This window comes from Elephantulus edwardii, unplaced genomic scaffold, assembly GCF_000299155.1.
Source record: "Elephantulus edwardii isolate Elephantulus edwardi_28Jun2011 unplaced genomic scaffold, EleEdw1.0 scaffold00065, whole genome shotgun sequence".
Lineage (NCBI taxonomy): Eukaryota > Metazoa > Chordata > Mammalia > Macroscelidea > Macroscelididae > Elephantulus > Elephantulus edwardii.
In genome coordinates, this window is record NW_006399815.1 from 2,380,403 (window position 1) to 2,390,974 (window position 10,572).

Consider the following 10,572-nt stretch of genomic DNA (forward strand, 5'->3'; position numbering starts at 1 on the left):
CCTCTAAAAACTCACCAGAGGATCAGCTATGGATCAGTTCTGACTCTACAGTATATAACAATAATATGCATCTGAGAACTGGACAGTAAAAAAAGGATGCCATAAGATTTGATGCCTTTGAGTTGTGGTGCTGAGAAGAGTACTGAATATTTCATGGACTTCCAAAGGAACAAACATATATGTCTTAGAGTGAGTACAGACACCTCATTGGAAGCCAACATGACAAAGCTTCATTTCATATGCTTTGGACATGTTGTTAGTACAGGCTATTCCACGGAGAGGGATATCTAACTGAATTGACACAGTTACTCCTGCAATGAGGTTGAGTATATCAGGGACTGTCAGGGTGGCTGGCGCAGGATAGGACACAGCTCAGATTTGTTGTACTGTACTCAGCGGCACCTAACAACAAGAAAATGTACAAAAGATTGAAACATGACATGCACCATCCTCACAGTTGTAGTTGTGCTTGAGACCATTGGTGCAGCCACTGTCCACCGTGTCAGTTTGTCTCGTCAAAGGTCTCCCTCCCCTGCCAGCCCCAACTCCTTTGCCGATCTTCTTTACCAAGCATGATATCCTTCTTCAGCAACTGGTCTTGAAAACATGCCCAAAGGATGTGACATGAATTCTCCCTATCCTCATTTCTAAGGAGCAGTCTTAGAAATGTTTCAAACTTTTTACAAAATAGTTTGTTCTTTTGGAAGTCCTTGATATAGACACTATTCTTCATCACCACGATAATTCAAAGACAGTCATCAATTCTTTTTCAGCCTTCCTTGTTTATTTTCCAATTTGCATATACACAGAGGTGATGGATTGGGGCACCTTAGTCTGCAAAATGTCTTTAATATTTTTATGAGGTCTTCCATAGCATATTTCCCAGGGCAGCACAGTTGTTTGTTCTTGAGTGCTGCTTCCATGAATGGGGATTTTGTATCCAAGTAAAAGAAAATCCTTGACAACTTTGGGTTTTTTCTCCGTTTATCACGATGTTACTTATTCGTCTAATTATGATTATTTTTATTTTCTTCCTTAATACAATTTTTTATTTTAATTGTGATTTTCATGAAAGTTTACAGAAAAGTTAGATTTTCATTGTTTCCTTGTTGCACATTTTACCCCCTCCCTCTCACTCCCCACTCCCTCCGTTCACTTTAAAAAAAATTCATTTATTGATTTATTGTTGTACAATTACCTCCCCCACCTCAGTCCTATTCTGGGCTGTTGTCATATGTATAATTCCAAATCATACATTCTCTTTAAACAGTTCATTCCTTCATCGGTTCCAATGCAATGTTCATTATCTATCTACTCTTATCCTATTCTCCTCACAACCTCCCATGTCAAGCCTGGTTTATAACAATAGTTCTATGCAGTATTTGTCCTTTTGTGACTGAGATATTTCACCCAGCATAATGTCCTTCAGGATGTAAAGTTTTATGAGTTCATTGTTTTTCAATGCTGAATAGTATTTAATTGTATGAATATACCATAGTTTTCCTATCCATTTGTTTGTTGATGAGCACTTGGGTTGTTTCCATCTCTTTGCTACTGTAAATAATGCAGCAATAAACATGGATATACATACATATGTTTGCATGGTGGTTCTGGTTTCTTTAGAGTATATTCCCAGTAGTGGAAATGCTTGCTCAAATGGTATTTCTATTTCCAATTCTTTGAGAAAGCCCCACACCATCTTCCATAGTGGTTACACCATTTTGCACTCCAATCAGTAGTGAATAAGGGTTCCAAACTCATCACAATCTCGCCAGCATTTATTTGTTGCTGTGTTTAAACTTTGCTATTGTTGCTGATGTTTTTATTTTCTTTTTGTTTATATTTTTATTTTCTTGATATAAAGGTGTAGTACATATTAAAGACCTTAGTCTTTGATCTGTATTATTTAAGTACTTCAAATCCTCCTCACTTTCAGGAAGCAAGGTTGTGTCATCTACATAGCACAGGCTGTTAATGAGTCTTCCTCCAGTCCTGATGTCATGCTCTTCATATATAGTTCAGCTTTTCAGATTATTTGTTTGGCATACAGATTGAGTAAGTATGGTGAAAGGATTCAACCCTTCCTGATTTTATACCATGTAGTATCTTCGTTCTTGTTAAATGATTATCTCTTGGTCTGTATACATACAGGTTCCATTTAAGTACAATTAAGTACTTAAGTACTGGGATTCTCACTTTTCATGCTTTCTCTGATTAGTTTTGCTCATATAGTTGAGTGTCTTTTCAAAGTCAATAAAGCACAGGTAAATATCTTTCTGGCATTATCTGATTTCAATCAAAATCCGTCTGATGTCAGCATTGATACCCTTTGTTTCACATTCTCTTCTAAATCTTACTTGAATTTCTGGCAGTTCCCTGTCAAAAGTATTAGCTAAGTTTATTAGTTTCTCAGTTACCTAGTGTTGCAGTACAAACTATCTTGAAATGAAACATGATTGCATACTAGTACGGGTTGTTTGTTCTTTTTTATGGTTCTCTGGGCTCACAGGGTAGTTCTATTTCACATGGTATTGATTGGGCTCACTTGTGGGGGGGAGGGCTGCATTTAGCTGGCACTTGGGCTGGACTGAAAAGTCCAAGAAAAGTGTCTCTTACCTGCCTGTGGTTTTGGTTTCTTTCTTGTGGCTTCTCACCCTTCATATTCCATCCTCCAGGACCCCTCTACGTGTCCTGCTTCATGAGCAGAGGAGCCAGATGTTCCTACAGGATGGCAGCTGGATTAAAAACAAAAATAGCCTTTGTACTCATGCTAAAATTCTACAGAAATAATAGAAAGAATCACATTTCCATTGTAAATGGAGAGGGACTAAGTGTATGTGTTTTACATGTAGAATTAAAATAGAAGAAGAAGGAATAATAGGAAGAAACAGAAACAAGGGGTATAAATAAAAACTACATACAGTAGATTCTGTTGCTGAAGTAATATTGTTGATAAGATCTAGAGGAGAAAGAAAACTAAAACCCAAAGCTGTTGCCGTCAAGTTTTTTGAACTCATGGTGACTCCCATGTGTTACAGAGTAGAACTTCTCCGTAGGACATTCCTGGTAGGTAATGTCTGCGGAAGCAGATTGCCAGGCCTTTCTTCCATGGCACTCCTGGGTGGGCTCAAACTGCTAATCTTTCAGTTAATAATTGAGAGCAAACCATTTGAGCCACAGAGGGTCCAGAAGAGAAAGAGACCTTGAGATTTCACACCAATTCTACCTACACACAGTCTTAACCCATGGAACCCATGGGAAGAAGCATGTTAAACATTTCTTAGCCTTGTCATTAAGAAAAAGAATAACAATAATAACATTTCTATACATGAGATATAATATAGAAACAATTATGATGTATATGCTGTTGTTGTTGGTCAGTGCCACTGAATCAGCTCTGATTCATAGTCACCTTATATTTAAATTGGACAAAATTTTGCCTTAATTTTGAGTAGCCGTCACGATCACTCCTGCATTTAAGCCCATTGTTGCAGCCATTGTGTTAGTTTATCTCACTGAGAGCCCTCTTCTTGTTCACTGACCCTCTACTAGGGTTAAGAGTGCCTTCTAATGTGAGGGGCTCATCTTGTGCAAATGTTATTGTGTGCTGTTCTGCTATTTATAAGGTTTTATTGGCCAGTCCTGCTTCCTAGTCTGCATTAGTCTGAAACCTTCACTGTATGGATAGCCTTGCTGGTATTTGAAATACTGGCAACCAGTTTTCCACATCACAGTAACACATAAATCTCCACAGTATAATAAAATGACAAGTCAGTGTGTGCTAAGGGACTATATATATTTTTCTCATTTTTTGAGGAATTCATTATTTTACCTATTCTTTACAGATTAAAACCTGAGGCTTATAAAAGTTAAGACTCTTACCAAAAGTCACAAAATTGATAGTTAATGGAGTCAGGATTTGAAAGTGATTCTAGTCCCTTAAGTAACATACTAAATTGCAGTACTCCTCAGCACCAGCAGAGGGCTTTGTTCTTCGTGTTCTTTTCTGCCCTCTAGCCAGACTGGAGGTTACCTTTCAGCTCTAGTTTTCTGGCAGCCACTTTAGAGATGCGGATCTGTGTAGTCTCTCTTCAGTTATCCTTGGTTCAGGGGTGGTTTGCTGGCTTGCTGCTGGTTTTCATTTTAGGGGTTCTTTTTATTCTCCATTTTACTGGCCGGAGGAACCAGTGTATGGTGTAAAGGGTTAAGCACTCAATTATTGCCCAGTTTGTTGTTGCTGTGTATCATAGAGTCGGAACCGACCCATAGCTGACCCTCTTGGCGGGTTGTCAGAGGCTGACAATCGCACTGGAGGAGATTGCCCATCCTTCTTCCACAGAGCAGCTAAGTGGCTTCGAACTTCGTGGTTCTGAGATTGCAGTGCAGATTCTTGCCACTAGGCCACCAGAGAGAAGGTAGTTCCAACTCAGCCAGAAATCTTTTGAAAGAAAAGGGTTGGTGGTGATCAACTTCCAAAAAAAATCACAGCCCACTTGATAGCAACTGATCTTTTGCTATTGACTAACTTATTTTGGTCAACGGCTGAAGGATCGCCGTGTGTCTTAGCTTTTCAGTTATATTCGTTTATTCATCCAGACAGAAGTGAGTACCTAGTTTATGTCAGTACCTGTGCTGGACGTAGCGATACAATGGACAGTGATTTCCAAGCGGCTTCCTATTTTCTAAGAGAGACAAAGTGGTAGTTTTATGAGGCGTGTATAGTGACTGTTCTAGAAATTCTAGAAATGCCCAAAGACGAGGAGGTCAGAGAGATAATTCAGAAAGAAATAATGCCCGAGCCATCTCTGCAAGGAGGACTGTGTTTAGAGTCCGGTCCCTTTGTTTTACACAATAGGATGCAAACGCTGGAAGGCGAGGCTGCAAAAGTACCCGTGCTGGTGTCCGCGGGGATTCGGCTAAAGTGGCTGTCAGGAAACAAGGGCGGCTGTGGCCGCTCAAGGTGGCCCTCCCGCGGAACTGCCTTCTAATGAGGCCCTTGGCTGGCTGAGCCCTGACCCCTTGGACCTGATCCAAAGTGAGCCCTCATTTCGCATTCTTAGCTGCACTGAAAATGTAGCTATGATGCATTTCTTTTCCAGGGCTCTTCAAGGAGCAAATGCACTAAATCGACTAGTAAATGTTTATAGCATATTTGGTTATGAAAAAAAACACAAACGACAAACCCCAAACAAAAAACCAGCAAAAGCTAGGAATATTAGTTCTCTGAGTGACAATGTAGGCTTGATACAATAATGATGAAATAATCTCCTTTAATTCCGTTATCAGTCTATAGAGCAAGACATATCTTAGAGCTAATGTTTACCCAAGCCTCACTGTAATTAAATTTCCATTGCTAGCCCAGATATTGATTTGACTAAGCCAGTCTTACAAGGAGGATGATTTAGGTGGCAAGAGACGGAAAAATGTGATTTTCAAGGGGGGGGGGAAGGAAAAAAACCAACCCTAAACACCAGACTGACCTACAGAATTAAATTATAGCAATTCAGCCTGCAGTATTGAGCTTTTATGTATATTTTGCCCCAACTCTGCCTGGCTAAATACTTGTCCAAAGCATTCATGCTTCAGCGATTCTTTCTCAAAGTCTAGACTTGTAGAGCTATTGCGTGGTGTGTCCTTTTTTTTTTTAAATCTCTTTTTCATCTGTATTCCTTTTTCCTTAGAAAAGCTACTTGCCTAAGAGAAAACACAGTAAAAGGGCTGCCATGCGAATGCTGGTTTTTTATTTATTCTTGATTTTTTGTATCTATTCACAATTAATTACCACCTTAGGGAAGCCTTCAGCGCTCGATGTGCCTGACTTCAGATTCGTGCATAAAATAGCAAATGTCTCCCCTACTCAGCCATTTGTAACAACTCTGATTTTCTTACTAAAACCTAGAGGAAATACAGTTCCTGATCTTAGGCCAAGTTTGTCAGGAACTGTTTGTTAATAAATCTTATGGAAGGATCTGTTTTTAAAAAACACAGCATTATTTCTGTAATTTGTAATATAGGACCTTATCCCTATCATATATATTGATTTGAATGGTCTTGTTGTTTAATTATTCAGCATCAAGACCCTAATAATTTAGTAGCCTATCTGAACTTAAAATCATATACCGCGCCCTACAGGGCTGAGGTTACCCTAGACGCCCGTGGACGTGTCTCTTCCAGGCTAACTCCACTTTCCTGTTCCTGTTGTTAAGTACTGCACAATTATCTTCGAAAAATCAAGCCTCTCATACTTATTCTGACTTTAGGGGCGATTTCTAGGGTTCTGAGATTTAGAGGACATTTGTGTGAAAATATTTCTTGTTTGTTTCCTCTACTTAATGTCTAAAAAGTGTTTGGTATACTTCTTTGTTACTTGCTAGAAAACAGTCTTATAGCCCAGCACTCCTCTCTCTCTCTCTTAAAAGCAGTTTTGCATTCATTTAAGAGCCTAGCATTCAGCATTTCACTCTCTATGGACGTTCCCTTGAAAGAGGGGAAGACCCACAAGCTGGATTGACGTGGTGACAGTGCGTATCTGAGATGGTGAGGATGGTGAGGATAGGGCAAGATTCAAATCTGTTGTTCAGAGGATAGCTATGAGTTGTAGTGGATTTGATGGCACCTAACACCAATGGAAGTATATATTTAGTCTAGAAATGCCTGTGGGTTGTTTACACCTAGTCCCTCCTGTGGTCTTCTTTGGCAAGTGGCAGCTCCTTTCTGTCACCCAAGCCTAAAACCTTGGTGTTATCCTTGACTCCTCATTTGCTTTCACACCCATATCCAATCTGTCAGGAATATTCCCTGGCTCCGTCTTGGAATATGTCTGAGATTTGCGCTCCTCTCACCACCTCCAACCCCTTCTTCAGTCAAGCAACCATCATCCCTCAAAGTCTCGTTGCAGTGGCCTCCGCAATGGTCATCTTGCCCTCAGAGGATCTGTTCTCAACACTGCAGTAGGTATAACATTGTTGACCGGAAGTCAGCCCCTGTACTTCCTCTGCTTAGAAACTCCACTATTCAGACACTCTCAGCCCTAGCCACTTACTGGGAGCATTTGTGCAGATTTCAAAAGCATTTCTATGTCTAGGCCTACATTTGGACATTCTGATTCACTTGTTTTCAAATGTTCCACGAAACCAAAAAAAATCTTGGTTGCCCTTTAGTCAATTGTGAATCATAGTGGCCCCATGTGTTAATAGACAGAGTAGAATTTTCTTGGCTTCAATCTTTACAGAAACAGATCACCAGGTATTGCTATCATGTGATGCTGGGTGGGATGTTAACTGCTCAGGGACCGGAATGTCCCCCAGCTGGTTCTAATATGTGGCCAGCCTAATGCATGGCTTCCATCTGCTTCAGAGACCTTGCAGTGATCTTCAGTCCTTTATCCATTTATCCTGCTGTTTCCAACTTGCTGTTTCTTTGGTCATTTGCTGTGACTTATTAAACACGCTAGTCACACTCGTGCTCAGAGGCTTTGCATGTCTTTCCACTCCCTCCTTAAATATTCTTCCTTGATCCACCTGACTAATTTTCCTTCCTTCAGATCTTAGCTCAGCTGCCATCTTCTCAGACCAGATCCACCAGAAGTCCATACTCTATACCCCCTTTTATTTTATTTCTCTTCACCTCATTCATCACTACCTGAAAGATTAAATTTTTCTTACTGTTTAAGTTCCTTGAAGAACTTCTTGGCTTTGTTTTTGTTTGCATTTGTTTTGTTTTGGTATTATATCCGCAATGCCAAGAACAGAGCCTGAATCTACAAACAATAAACATTTATTGAATAAATGAAATGCACTCAGGAAAGAGCTGGAAGCCAGGCCAATATACTGAATTCTGAGGTGAGAAAAGATCACAACAGGCACCTGCTGTGGCAATGGGATTGCATTTCCATGTGGCACACTTTCTGCTTTTCTCCATAGGTTGGGGCATCCCATCTTGTCCCCCCAAAGAACACAAGAAGAATATTTACATATTCAGTAATGAGTCAACTGTCTAAGTGTAGATAAGTACTCATTTAGCACACATTTCCTACTTGTTTAAGGCATCCCTTTGGTATTTATGAAAAGATGTCATACTGACTACATGAGAAGCTGAAAGTTGTGTGCCACTCTCTTCCCAGCCTCTCCTAACAGTAATGCCAATTAGCATGTGTCAAGGGCCTGAAAGGAATTAGACTGAACTTAAAAGGTCTCAGACAGTTGGCCTGCCACAGATTTAATAAGCTGTCTCCTACCGTTGGAGCAGGACTGTTTTGAATCAGTTGTTAGGAGGAATTCTGGCTGCATTTGTGGATAAAGCACAGAGATGATTTATTTACTCAAGCACATTCAAGAAGCAAAGATGATTTCTGTGTAGCCTGACAGGACAATTAATGATTCTCCTGTTAACATGTGGAAATTCCATCAACTTTCATCACAATATGTCTTCTGAATTCTTCACTCCCCCTGGCCCCCATTAGGAATAAAGTGCATTACCAAAGAGAAATCCAGTTGAAAGAAGAAACCCAAGTGGGGTGAGGTGGATAAAACACTTTCCACCCTTGCATAAATGGGTGTTGGCCACTCAGAATGTCCTCCTACTCTCAGGAGGTGTATTGTGAGAGTTAAGTATGAATAATGGAGGTGAAGAACTCCAAGAACTGTGTCTTCATTTTCATGGGATGCATGTAATAAAAGGGCATAAAATTGAGTGGCTTAAAACAACAGGGATTTATTCTCCCATAGTTTTGAAGCTCTAAGTCCAAAATCAAGGGTTGTTCTCTTTCTGAAGGTCTAGGAGAGGAATCCTTGACTCCACAGTGTATGTTCTTTGCAGGGTTACAGACTTCTCTCCACCAAGGACAATGTAGAGACCACGTACATACGATAACAAGACAGTTAATCCACATACCATTTTACAAGAATTAAGAGTGCTTGTCATTGTGTTAGGGAGTTCTGGTAGCATAGTCCTTAGGGAATTGTGTTGCTAACCCCAAGGTAATTGGAATCTACCAGTGACTCTGAGGGAAAAAATTGGGGAAACTTCTCTCTTGTGATTTATAGCCTCCTGAAAAGTCACTGGAGGGAGCTCTGGTTCGAATCCACCAGCTGTTTTGTGTGAAAAGGATGGGCAATTTCCTCTTATGCAATTAACTGCCTCAGAAAACTCACTGGCGGGCCACCTGTAGGTGGTTCTGACTCGATACATAACAATCCAATGGAGGTTCCCCACCATAACCATCATTGCTATGACCATGCTGGTTTTGGCCCTGAAGAACAGGAACTCAAGGAGAAGACAGTCACTCTACAGGACCCTGAAACCAAGAACACTCTGCCCTCAACTGAGGGGGAGAAAATCAACCACACCACCAGGAAGTTTCACTGTCGACTGCCCTCACTGGACCATGTCTTGAACCTTCCTATAGATAACTATGCCATCTCATAGCCAAGATTGTGATGATTTGATGATCAGGTCTTACACTCCTGTCTCCAGTGATGATGACCAAGGCCTTGTGGGTCTAAATTATAAAGATCTACTACAAAGATCACAAATGCATACTCCAACTATCCGGAAGTGGGGAAGATGACTCAATATTTGGATAGCATGAAAATAGGGGGCACCATCTTCTTTCGAGGCTCAACCTGATGCCTGTTCTACCATGATCCAGGGAATCAGACAACACAAGTCAGCCTGAACAAAACCTGGTCCTTCATCTGGGAATGATTGCTGGGTGACAGAGATTATACCCATGCTGCAGATTATATGCCACATGACCAAGAACCCCAGGCAAAAGACCAAGGTGGTCCTCATCTTTGCCAACCAGACAGAGGAATGGGAGTGGAACTTGAAGAAATGGAACTCATTCAAGTCCGTTTAAGCTGTGATGCACCTTGGACAGGCCTCCCACAGGCTGGCTGGATGACTTGGGCATCATTACTGCCAACGTGATCAAGGGGCACCTCCCTCCTCCTGGGGGGACCACACTTCTCCTGTTGTGTGGCCCACCCACCGTGATACAGAATGCCATTCACCCTAACCTAGAGAAACTGGATTATACCAAGAACATGATTTTCACCTACTAATACATCCTGTGTCTTTAACAAATTTGTCTGATCCTTTTTATCTGTTTCTAAGTTGGTTCCATTTCACCATTTTAGACTGCAGTATTTCCAGAGTCTCTTAATGTGCCCTTGAACATGTACACTGGGACCCTTCTCTACATGGGGGCTTTTTGAAGGTGAGCTTGAGGACTGGAGACAAAGCAGTTTCTGCAAAGCAGAGAGGCTTGAAGGAGCTCCATTTTAATATCTTTCTTGGGCGTTGGTGAAATAAACATAAGTACAAAGCAAAACAACAACCACCACCAAAAAACAAAACTCAAAAAACCAACAACCCCAAAATCCTTAACACTGGACCAATAGGCAACATCATGAAAAATGGAGAAAAGATAAAATTTGCCAGTAATTTAATCTTACTTGGCTCAACAATCAACAACCTTCATACCAGAGTTGGAAATCACAAGATATGTTGCACTGAGAAAGTTTACAGTCAGGTACCTCTTGAAAGTGCTGAAGAACAAGGATGCCAATT

The 10,572-nt window shown here is 40.7% G+C and overlaps 1 pseudogene; it reads left to right on the top strand.

Moving 5' to 3' along the window:
* The first annotated feature begins 9,198 nt into the window (after window positions 1–9,198).
* LOC102852225 lies at window positions 9,199–10,064 on the top strand (annotated as a pseudogene).
* The last annotated feature ends 508 nt before the right edge of the window (window positions 10,065–10,572 follow it).